This window comes from Camellia sinensis, chromosome 11, assembly GCF_055761805.1.
Source record: "Camellia sinensis isolate YWXY chromosome 11, ASM5576180v1, whole genome shotgun sequence".
Taxonomy (NCBI): Eukaryota; Viridiplantae; Streptophyta; class Magnoliopsida; order Ericales; family Theaceae; genus Camellia; species Camellia sinensis.
The window spans coordinates 133,578,183-133,587,475 of NC_138971.1; positions in this window are offsets into that span (position 1 = coordinate 133,578,183).

The following is a 9,293-nucleotide window of genomic DNA, read 5'->3' on the forward strand; positions in this document are numbered from 1 at the left end:
AAAATGGAGTTCAAAATATAATGATTCTTGATGATTGTCATTCTTTGTTTAGATTTATGTTTTGATTGTTTAAAAGAGTTAATTGTTTGAAATCTTATAATTAATTTAACATCATAAATCATCCTTATTTTGTCTTATTTTTGTTTATTAGAGACCCAAATTGCAGCTCAAACAAGCAAGAACCGAAGCAATAAAACACAGCGGAAGCAGCAACAAAACAAAGGAGGCTGAAAATACACTGGGTGGTTGACTGACCGAACAACTGGGTGATCAACAGATCAGGCCAAAGTTTGCCCATTTTGTCTCTAGCTGTAAGGGACGTCCGGGTAGACAGCCGGACAGACGTTCGGGTGAATGACCCACGGAGGAATTTCAACCTAGTTCAGTTCTGCTTCACTCCGGACATTAGACATGCAATATGCTCGATGACCGCGGATGACAACCATAACGACCGAACATAAACAGACATCCGAGCAGACATCTGGGTGGACATCTCATAGACACAAAGCTTAGCTTTGGACATTCGGGCAGATGTCCCACTGTGAAAATTGAGCATATCAGTAATAGAGCAGTGAACTGAAAAGAAATGTTTTCTCCATCATTCAATGGAAAAAACACACATAGATGTTAGGGAATATCTGAACAATGATTTATCTATTATCCCAAACCATTACCATTTCATCTTCTCAATGGGAAAAAGAAAATGCACTCTGTCAGTTTGAACAGAGCACTTAGCTCTGGTTTATAACAGAGCTCTGAAATGCAGAATATACAGAGAGAGAGAGACACATAACAATAAAACAACGTGCTTAACATTTTTCCATCTTTCATTAATCACATATTCTCTTTACATTGAGTATTTGAAGCATCACTTCATCTGAGTTTTTCTTTCTCCTTTAGAATCAATAACTGAGCCTTATAGCTTTAAGCCCATTTATCTTTGTGAGGTTTTACTGATATTGTATATTTATCTGTGAGGGTTATTCTTTGTAGCTTTCATTGAAAACAAAAACACTTATCACAAATCTTGTAAAAGGTCACTAGCTCTTTTGTAAAACTAAGAAATATGTGGAGGATTGCTCCATGTGTATGAGGTTACTAGCACCCATGTGAAGTTAGAAAATCTGTAGAGGATTGATCTATGTACATGAGGTTGCTAGCACCCTTGTGAAACTAGAGGCTTAATGGAAAATCTCAAATGAAGCTTGAGGAGTGGACATAGGCTTGGTTGAAGCTGAACCATTATATATTTCGTTTGCATTCTCTTCCCTAATCACTTTACTCTATCGCTCTAGCTAACTGATATATTTGTTTTCATTCATTGTGTTAGCCATAATTCTTTGCTAAATTTATCTAGAACATATTATGTTATTTACTTTTGTTCAGTTCATCATATGTTATATTTGTTGTACTAGTTGATTTAATTTTTATTGGGAAATTGTTAGTTTTAATTTGAAAAAACCTAATTCAACCCTCTCTTAGGTTGTTTTTTTGGTAACACTAGGCCACAGTCAAAACCAAAAAGAAAATAAAAGAAATGAAAAAAACATAAAACGAAAGGAAAAGACAAGTTTCTTAATCCTTTCTCACGGCAAGGGTCTGGGTAACACTAACTTCAGCAAATCCAGAAGAAATAGTTCCAACATCCCCACCTTCAGCAAGGATAAGAGTTTTTGTGGCAAGAAGAACAGATTGAGCATTAGAATAGGTCTTTTTTTGAGGCTTAGGGGCAGGAAGTTCAACCTCATCAGTAAGAGCGGTCGTATTTTGAACGCTTGTGTCCAGAGCAGTCTACACTTCCTCCTCAGGGTCTTCTTTAGAGCCCTCCTGTTCAGCTTTCTCTGCTAGTAATGAATCTTTCAAGGCAGAATTGGGCCAGAATATTGGGAGGAATCAGGAGTAGTCCCAGCGTTAGCCAAGGCAACTTTCCAGCCATCAATAAACAGATCATCCTAAAGCTTATAGATTTGTTGCAGATATTTCTTATTGATATCCTTGTGGTATTTATCCAGCTTCTCCTTCTCTTCATTCTTCAACGTTTCATTTGCAGCAAGAGTAGAGGCCAAACTTTCTTGGGACTCTTCTAGTTAGATCTTGGTCAGTTGGGCTGCACTTACAACAAGATTTTTTTCAGTGGTGAGTTTCAAATTCTAGTCAGACATCAACTTTAGTCTGTTCTCCATATCAGCAGCTACTTTTAGAGCACCAAAGGCCTTGACAAATTAGATGTAGGCTTCAGCCTTGTAAGAATCCATCTTGGCCAAACTTTTATGACAAACCTGGATGACCTGCAGAAGAAAAAAATGATTAAACTCAGTCAAAATGCAAGGGATAGAGAAAGCTTGAGCACAAAAAAGCTTACCCTCATAACGCTGGCCACATCGGTACGGATCAGAGAAGCATCATCCAAAGGTTAGAGGGAGGCCATATCCTTGGGCAAAGTAAACCTTTTGCTGAGTTGAAAGCCCAGTTTAGAAACCTCCATTAAGCTGTCATTCTTGGACACATAGCAGCTGTTGGGGAGCAGCATTTGAGGCCTGAAATAATCTTCAGGAACCTCGTAGGACACAGTCTTGCTACCCTTTTGTGTCTTGGGGCGTTTTGCAACAGGATCTTCAAAGTTAGCAACAGTAGTTGCAGGAGGGGTAAATCGTTTTGATTTCACAGATTCAGCGGTCATGGACTCACCAACACTGGCGATAGGAGCAGCGGTAGCAGAAAGCGGGACTTTTACTTCCTGTTTCACCTTCAAGAGTTTAGCACGCTTTTGTAATATCCTCTTATTCTTGACGGAGTGAGAGGTAGTGGTTTTTGCAGTCTTTGAAGAATGTCGCACGAGGCCAGCAGCCAAATCCCTAACCTTTACGTCCATGGATAGGTCAATAAGGACATTGATAGAATCAGAAGTTCTTTTAGCAAGGTCACTAGTGGAGCTTTCCTCTTGTTCTGAGGAAGCTTGGGACAACTGTTTCTCATTTTTTAGATAGGAGGCAAAGGATTATAAACCCAGAAGTTTGAGAGTAGACTTCTCCTCTTTAAGAAGTTTCTAGATCTTCTCTAGTTCCTCATAACGAATGGTGTATTCATGAAGGTGCTTTACCACGTTGGTGTTGGGATCTGGCAGAAAGAGAATGAATAGTTAAAGAACAAGTCAGTCATACAAATTCAAAGGAAAAATAAGGAATATAAAATAAAAAGGACCTGCTCTTCCGAAGGCTCTAGCACAGGCTAGGTGTGGGAAGAGCTCTCAAATTTCCAGTTTCCATAAATCGTCACAATATCCTCCTCTAGGTCCTTGTTGGTTTTGGAAAGAAAGGTGATGAGTTTCTTTGAGGCACTTTTTGGCCTCAGGCAATACTTAAGGTCCTCAGTTCGAGCTTTGGCATTGTAGGCTGTAAGAACATATACGGACATAATCTTTATCTGACCAAGATGGGTGCCCTGGGCTTGGTTCAACTAAAAAACCCCATTCACAACTTTGCAAATGTTAGCAGAGAGTTGAATAGGGGTAAAGGACCAAAAACACATGCATTCCCTTAAAAGTGGGTTTAGGGAAAACCTTACTCCTTCTTGAATAATGGCAACATGGGGCATGCAAGTGTAATCTAGGCCACCCTCAAGGTTGTCGGCATCCTTCTGCAAGCGAACATAGACATCCTCTGGAATGCCAAATCGCTCGCGAAAGGTACCCAAGGAGGAAGAGGATTCTAGAAGGACACGACACTTGCCTATAAGACTAGAAAAAGAATGAAAATCAAGAAATGAGAGAGAAATAGGGGGACTTACAGACAACCAAAGGAAGATCGGAACAGAAGATCATCGGATTAAAAACGTTCTTGAAGGAATCTTCTCTCTTACTTTTCTCCAGAATGAACCAGTGAGTATTGAAGAAGGAGGAACTCTGGTGGGAAATTTAAAGTGCCATAAATAATTTTGAACGAACGAGTCCGTCGCTACGTATGATAGACGCGATGGTTTAGGACTTATAGTGTGAGGCTTCGTATGATAGACGCGATGCTTTAGGATTTGATTGGCCCACTTCCAAAGGACAGAGGAGGTAAAAAAATTTAGTTGGTAGCAACGGACTATTTCACTGAATGGGTGGAAGCTGAGTCACTGATTACAATCAAAGACAAGGATATTAAGAACTTCGTTTGACATAGCATCATAACCAAGTTTGGTATCCCATATGCATTCATTCTGATAATGACACACAATTTGATTGCGCCATCTTCAAAAATTAATGCTCAGAATTGGAGATAAAAAACTTCTTCTCAACTTCTGTTATCCTCAACAACAAGATTGTGCTGGATGGAATGAAGAAGAGCTTAGAACGGCTAAAAGGAAGGTGGGTTGATGAACTGCCCAACATTCTTTAGGCATATCGCACAACACCTAGAAGGGCAACAGGTGAGACGCTTTACGCCTTAGCTTTTGGAACTGAAGCCGTTATCCCATTGGAAGTTGGATTGCCCACAATGCGATCAGAAATTTATGAAGAGTTACAAAATGAACAAGTGCTGGCATGTAGTCCGGATTTAATTGAAGAAACGAGAACAACAGCCCTGGTCAGGTTAGCAAATTACCAAAAATAACTCTCAAAAAGATATAACAAGAAAGTTCACCTCAGGAATTCTAACAAGGAGATTTGGTCCTGCAAAGAGTTCTAGATAGTCAGAAGAATCCAACTAATGGAAAGTTGGGTCCTAACTGGGAGGGCCTATATAAGGTCATTTCAGTAGGTGGAAATGTGGTTTATCATTTGGAGGATATGGATGGCAAGACTGTACCTCGTCCTTGAAATACTGCAAACCTTATGATTTATTTTCATTAAGTATTTGTTTCAGAAAAAACTTGTAAATACACAATTGTTATGAGATTTTTTCTATTTTCAAATGGTTCTTTGCTTAAGTACAATTTATAACAATTGCTTGAGTACAAGAACATGTGGCAATCCAACACATGATACCATCTTGTCCTGGAACGCAACAATGTTCTTGTATGAACACGAATCGTTTAAAACTTTTTCGGATGGTTATTCTCCAAGCAGCACGCCTATTCAAGAGTATAAGAAGGATTCTTAGTCAAAAAAGTAGAACAATCTGCTCAGGATTGAGGTCCTTAGGACTAAAAAAAAAAATTAGCCCAGGAAAAGGTAACTTCCTTGCTCAAGAATACAGCATGGTTTCTGAACTAGAAAGGTAGGCAAATCCTGTTCTAGATTGTGATTCCTTGGACTTAAAGGGAATTTGCACAAAAGTTTTCCTACGTCCAAGAAAGCAGACCCTCTTATATATGGGGGTAGTTGAAAATTTTCCTAACAAAAGTTTACTCAACCAAAATTTCACTCAATCAAAATTTTGCTTGGTCAAATGTTTCCAAAATTTTCACGTCATTACAATTTTACTTTAGTCAAATTTATTCAAATTTAGCACTCTACCAATTTTCTATAACTTAGTTGCTTTTGTTGTCAAAACCATCCAAGCTAGGGCGCAAGCAAGGTGCCTTACACACCCATCTCAGCCCAGGAAAAATTGTTTAGAAAAGCACTTAACACTTAGATAAGAATCAAACACAAAAGCCTTTTATTTGCAAAAAGTTACGATTATATCAAAAAGACTTGACCATACAAGAATTTCTAGGTGTTAGTCATAGCATGAATAACATATATTTTGATGATGTTTAATTTAATGTTTGATTCATCTTAGAATGATTATTTCAGTAAATCATTATTGAAAACATGCTAATTGATTTATCCATCTCTTTACTATCCCTCATTTTAATAAGGTTGTTTAAAGATTAAAATGAAGTTTAAAATATAATGATTCTTGATGATTTTCATTCTTTGTTTAGATTTATGTTTTGATTGTTTAAAAGAGTTAAATTGTTTGAAATCTTATAATTAATTTAACATCATAATTCATCCTTATTTTTTCTTATTTTTGTTTATTAGAGGCCCAAATTGCAACTCAAACAAGCATGAACCGAAGCAATAGAACACAACGGAAGCAGCAGCAGAACAAAGGAGGCTGAAAATACACTGGGTGGTCGACCGACCAGACGACCGGTCAGCCCAAAGTTTGCCCATTTTGTCTCTAGCTGTAAAGGACGTTCGGGTGGACATCCGGACAGACGTTCGGGTGAACGACCCACGGAGGAATTTCAACCTAGTTCAGTTCTGTTTCACTCCAGACATTAGACAGGCAATATGCTTGATGACCGCGGACGACAACCATAACGACCGAACATAACCAGACATCCGAGCAGACATCTGGGTGGACGTTCCATAGACACAAAGCTTAGCTTTGGACATCCGGGCAGACGTCCCACTGTGAAAGCTGAGCATATCAATGATAGAGCAATGAACTGAAAAGAAATGTTTTCTCCATCATTCAATGGGAAAAACACACATGGATGTTAGGGAATATCTGAACAATGATTTATCTATTATCCTAACCCATTACCATCCCATCTTCTCAATGGGAAAAAGAAAATGGGCTCTATCAGTCTGAACAGAGCACTCAGCTCTGGTTTATAACAGAGCTCTGAAATGCAAAATATACAGAGAGAGAGACACACATAACAACAAAACAACGTGCTTAACATTTTTCCATCTTTCATCAATCACATATTCTCTTTGCACTGAGTATCTGAAGCATCACTTCATCTGAGTTCTTCTTTCTCCTTCAGAATCAATAATTGAGCCTTATAGCTTTAAGCCCATATATCTATATGAGGTTTTACTGATAAACATTCTGAGCTTCATATTGTATATTTATTTGTGAGGGTTATTCTTCGTAGCTTTCGTTGAAAACAAAAACGCTTATCACAAATCTTGTAAAAGGTCAATAGCTCTCTTGTAAAACTAAGAAATATGTGGATGATTGCTCCATGTGTATGAGGTTACTAGCACCCATGTGAAGCTAGAAAATCTGTAGAGGATTGTTCTATGTACATGAGGTTGCTAGCACCCCCATGAAGCTAAAGGCCTAATGGAAAAGCTCAGATGAAGCTTAAGGAGTGGACGTAGGCTTTGTTGAAGCTGAACCATTATATATTTTGTTTGCATTCTCTTCCCTAATCTCTTTACTCTATTTCTCTAGCTAACTGATATATTTGTTTCTATTTATTGTGTTAGCCATAATTCTTTGCTAAATTTATCTAGAACATATTATGTTATTTACTTTTGTTAAGTTCATCATATGCTATATTTGTTGTACTAGTTGATTTAATTTTTATTAGGAAATTGGTAGTTTTAATTTGAAGAAACCTAATTCAACCCCCTCTTAGGTTGCTTTTTTGGTAACACTAGGCCACAGTCAAAATCGAAAAGAAAATAAAAGAAATGAAAAAAACATAAAACAAAAGCAAAAGACAAGTTTCTTAATCCTTTCTCACGACAAGGGTCTGGGTAGCATTAACTTCAGTAGATCCAAAAGAAACAGTTCCAACATCCCTACTTTCAGCAAGAATAAGAGTTTCTGTGGCAGGAAGAACAGATTGAGCATTAGAATAGGTCTTTTTTTGAAGCTCAGAGGCAAAAAGTTCAACCTCACCATTAGGAGCGGTCGCATTTAGGACTAGGGATGGCAATTTGAACCCGGCCCAACGGGGACTCGATCCCCTGACCCCGAATTGAGTGGTTTTTCCGTGAAAAATACCCTGACGAGCCGGGGATGGTATTCAAAAATAAATTCCCGATGATATTCAGGCCGGGGACGGGGATATATTTTCCAACCCAAGCCCGACCCCGGCCTCGGCCCCGACCCCGCCCCGTTTTGCCCCTGATCCTATTTATATATATATATATGATATATCTGTGTGCTCAGTGTTTAGTGTTTGGTTGATTAACAACATATGGCCTACCCCTCTCCCTCTCTCTCACGCACGACCGTCGACCGCCTCCCTCACAGTCACTCCTTCCTCACTGACGCCTCCCTCACCGACACTCCTCCCTCACCGACGCCTCCCTCACTGACGATTTACAAAGGATCCTCTCTCTCTCTCTCTCTCCCTCACGGTTTGGTCGACGGCGGCTTCTCCTCTCTTTCTCACCAGCCTTATCCCTCACGGCGTCACAGTGGCAACCCCTCCTTCTCTCTCTCACTGGCGGCGGCTCTTCCTCTCCCTCTCACGGTATCCTTTCGTCTCTCTCTCATGGTATCTCCTTCTCTATAGTTTTTTTTTTCTCTCTCTCTCTCTCTCTGTTTTTTGCTTTTTTTCTTCAAATCTGGAAAATAATGAAGATGAAGATGTTGTTGATGAAGATCTGTTGTTGATGAAAATGATGATTTTTTGGATTTGTTAAATCTGTTAAAGCTCATAATTTGTTTAATTTGATAGATTTTTTTGAGCTCAGATCTATTAGATCTGTTGAAAGTGTTGTTGTTGTTGATGATGTTGATGAATTCTGTATTTTCTGGAACTGTTTCTTTTTCTTTTTTTTTTTGGTTAGGGAATTTTTGGGGTCGGGAAAACTCGATCCCCGTTAGGGGGCATGGCCGGGGGTGGTAATAGGTTCTCCGTCAGGGATCGGAGCCGGGGGAATTTTCACAATCGGGGATCAGGGAAGAAGAGTGTGATCCCCGGTCCCGGCCCGGCCCGGCCCGGCCCGTTGCCATTCATATTTGGGACACATGTGTCCAGAGCAGTCTTCACTTCCTCCTCAAGATCTTCTTCAGAGCCCTCATCTTCAGCTTTTTCTGCTGGTAATGAATCTTCCAAGGCAGAATTGGGTCCGAATACTAGGAGGAATCAGGAGTAATCCCAACTTTAGCCAAGGCAGCCTTCCAGCCATCAATAAATAGATCATCCTAAGGCTTATAGATTTGTTGCAAATATTTCTCGTTAATATCCTTGTGGTATTTATCCAGCTTCTCCTTCTCTTTATTCTTCAGCGTTTCATTCGCAGCAAGAGTAGAGGCCAAACTTTCTTGGGACTCTTCCAGTTGGATCTTGGCCAATTAGGCTGCACTTACAGCGGGATTTTTTTCAGTGGTGATTTTCAAATTCTAGTCAGACATCAACTTCAATATCTTCTCCATATCAACGGCTATTTTTAGAGAACCAAAGGCCTTGACAAATTGGATGCAGGCTTTAGCCTTGTAAGAATCCATCTTGGCCAAACTTTCATGACAAACCTGGATGGCCTGCGGAAGAGAAAATTGATTAAACTCAATCAAAATGCAAGGAATAGAGAAAGTTTGAGCACAAAAAAGCTTACGCTCACAACACTGACCGCATCGGTACAGATCAGAAAAGCATCATCTAAAAGTTAGAGGGAGGCCATATCC